General features: G+C 56.3%; 1 long non-coding RNA gene across 1 annotated transcript; it reads right to left on the reverse strand.

Annotated features, from left to right (window-relative positions):
- Positions 1 to 288: 288 nt before the first annotated feature.
- LOC106728328 lies at positions 289 to 2,498 on the reverse strand. Its single transcript, XR_001364628.1, has 3 exons — positions 2,030 to 2,498; positions 952 to 1,118; positions 289 to 711 (listed from the first exon to the last, which is right to left on the reverse strand). It is a non-coding gene; the product is annotated as an uncharacterized LOC106728328 (long non-coding RNA).
- Between the last annotated feature and the right edge of the window lie 799 nt (positions 2,499 to 3,297).

The following is a 3,297-nucleotide window of genomic DNA, read 5'->3' on the forward strand; positions in this document are numbered from 1 at the left end:
TGTGCAGGAGGCAGCTGACCGATGTTCCTCTCTCATCGATGTTTCTAATTCTCTATCCCTCTCCCTCCCTCTCTGTAAAAAATCAATAAAATATATTTTTTTTTTAAAAAAAAAGAAAATCTTAGTGGAGAGAGCATCAGCCCTGGGACTGGAGGGTCTCAGGTTCAATTCCCATCAAGGGCATGTACCTCCATTGCAGGCTCGATTCCCTGGCCCCAGGTCGGGATGCCTGCAGGAGGCAACCAATTGATGTTTGTCTCTCACATCAAAGTTTCTCTCTGTCTCTTCCCCTCTCTTCCACTGTCTTTAAAAATCAGTGAAAAATCCTCTGGTGAGGATTAACCCCCCTCCCCCCAAAATCTAAAATATGTTAAGCTACTCTTTACCGTGTGCCCATTAGGAGTCACTTCCTCTGGTCCTAAAAGAGCTCTGAGACGTAGGTATACCGATCTCTATTTTACAGGCAAAGAAACCAAGGCCCAGACAGGGAAGCAGGTGGCCCCAAAGAGCAGAACTCAGACCTGGCAGAGCCAGGGGTGGACCCAAGGGTTCCTAACACAGTGTCCCCCAGGATGTGGCTCAAGGATGGCTCGAGAAGGTTAGCTGCTCAGTGAAGTGATAAACGCTACCAAGGGACGCAGATGTTATGCCAAACCACTTATGGCAGATGTTCCCAGTCCAGCACACTTTCATCTCCAACGTTTTTGGCGTCTGCAATAATACAGAATTTTATTACATGACCCCTGAACATCGTCTGATCCCTGCTAACTCATCTCCTAATCCTATCCCTCATTTTCAATGCAACTGCTCCCAAAAAGTTGCAAGGAAAGCGAGTCCTCTGAATGCATGTGAGGAATCTTGTATTCATTGGGATGCTTTGAAAAAAGTTCCGTGAAGCCAACTTACTTTCTGTATGCATGGCCATTTACACCTGACATGTTATGTTAGCACCTGTGTCCTGAGCGGGGAAGTACACACAAGACCACAGTTTCGGTGCCGTACACTGAACCCTCTGCCCCCGTTCCGATCGCTAAGGGAGGGAGCGAAGGCTCTTCCTGCTGAAGGGCTGCCAGGAGTCGATCTGGACGACGAGCCAGGGTCCCAGAGGCTGGGGTGAGCTGTCAGGCCAAGAGCAGGCTGGGTCAACACCCGAGATGAGGCTCCCATGGAAGCAGACACAGCAAACAGGAAGTCCCAGCAGACACTAAGAAGGCTTATCAGGGCACAAGGGCAGAAGAGGGCAGGCTGACAGCTAATGAATGCACTTCCCCAGGACTTCCACTGAGATGGAGCTGCGAAGGTGACATTCCGGGGCTGGGGGCGTGGAGGGGGGTTCTGGGTGGAACGGGAAGTTGAATACAGCAAAACCTCTCAGGCCAGGCAGGCAAAGCACGGTAAGGGTTCTGTGGAGGTGCCCAGGGCTGAGAGCACTCAGTGGGATGGGAGAAAGCAGCTTCCCAGACAAGGTGGCGAGGGACCTGGCCCAAGCCTGAAACATGAGAGATCAGGATTTGAAACAGTGGAGGAGGCCACCCCCACCAGGAGAGTTCTCAGCCTGAAGAACAAATGTGGAAGTTGGGGGGTTGTGGTGTTTGTGGTTTGAGTATCTGGCCACCGCCTCCTCCTGCACCTGGCCTGCGCTCCCAGGATCATCCCCACTGGCCCAGCCCACCAACTTCCCAGAAGGGCAGCCACACAGGGCGGGGGACCTGCCACCCTAACACGCCCTGTACCCCTCCCTGGCCACTATTTTTGCCCTCTGAGGTCACAGGACTCTGCATCGTGTCCCGTCTCAGCAAATCAGCCCCCTTGGTTTCCCAAGAGCTGTCATTTCTCACTCTTTTCTACAGAGGCCGGGAGCACAGGGCTTCCCAGAAGTCTGGTTCAATGCTATTTTGGGCTGGAGTCGCTTGGCAGAAATGAGCCGCCCACCCGCACGCTTGGGAAAAGGCTGCCCAAGGAGACAGGCCGAGAGCTCTTGCTCTGCAGGAGTTTGAAGGAGGGTCCTATGGGGCAAGAAGCAGCTCACGTGGTCGCTGGAGGCTGTGGGGACGAGCAGCTCCGGACAGACCCGATGGGCTCTGTTCACCCGGCTGGTGTGCTACCTCTGCCCACAAGACGAGATTCAGGCGCCCCCTCCCTGGGCTGGCATCACTTGGAGAGCCGGGGCTTTGGAAAGAACAGCAAGTCAAATCCCGGAAAGAGGCTGAGACTGAAAATGGGTTACAGCTGGAAGCCCACCAATGACAGTGGTGCCTGGCTCACCCTGGGGGTCACGGGGTGGGTGAGGTGGGAGGGAGCGGGAGGGGAGGAAACCCAAGCGCCCGCCCTTCTGGCTGTTGGTCCTCCTGGCTCCTCTCTCCCTCCCTTCCTGCCTGACAAGGTCAGGGAAACCTGTCAGGGCTACAGAAGCTTCCGGGCAGGCACCCCTTAGGCCAGGTGAGGTGGGTGCTGCTTTTTTTCTTTTGAGTGATTTCAGCGAGGAAGAGAGAGGGAGAGAGATAGAAAACATCAGTGATGAGAGAGAATCACTGATCGGCTGCCTCCTGCACGCCCCACCCTGGGGATGGAGCCCACAACCCGGGCATGTGCCCTTGACTGGAATGGAACCGTGACCCCCTGGTTCAGAGGTCGATGCTCAACCACTGAGCCACGCCCGCTGGGCCAGGTGGGTGCCTCTTCTTTTTAAAAAATCTTTATTGTTGAAAGTATTACATATGTCCCCCTTTCCCCCCATCAACCCTCCCCAGGCCCCCTCCCCACCACAGGCCTTCATCACCCCACTGTCTTCGGCCACCGGTTACCATATCTGCATACAAGGTCTTTGGTTGATTACCCCCCACCCGCCTTCCAGGTGGGCACTTCTTAAAGGACGCTTTGCCCCCCTCCAGCGCCCCAGAACCTCAGGCTGCCGCCTCCCCGAATGGCTAGGAGCGCTGACTCAGGGGCAGCCCTTAGCACCCAGACTTCAGCCTTGTGCCCAGGCAGGGGCCCGGCCCCCTTCCCACACCTCTCATCCCTTCCCACAGCCCATGCCCGCTCCGCTCCCCTCGGGGGCTTTGGCCTAAATCCTCAGGCAGCGGGCAACTCGTTATGTCCCCCACCAGTGCCTGCAATTCTTCCTGCCTCTTTTTTGTGCTTCATTCCTTCCTCCTACCCCCCGCCCCCTTCACCGGGCCGCCTCCTGCCCCTGGTTACTGGGCTCCCCTTCACCCTCGGACACACATGTGAGGCGGGCAGGCCGGGGTGGGTGGCTGGGTGGGTGGGGAGCCTGCAGAGCTGGGGCAGCCGGTGCAT

This window comes from Myotis brandtii, unplaced genomic scaffold, assembly GCF_000412655.1.
Source record: "Myotis brandtii unplaced genomic scaffold, ASM41265v1 scaffold59, whole genome shotgun sequence".
Taxonomy (NCBI): Eukaryota; Metazoa; Chordata; class Mammalia; order Chiroptera; family Vespertilionidae; genus Myotis; species Myotis brandtii.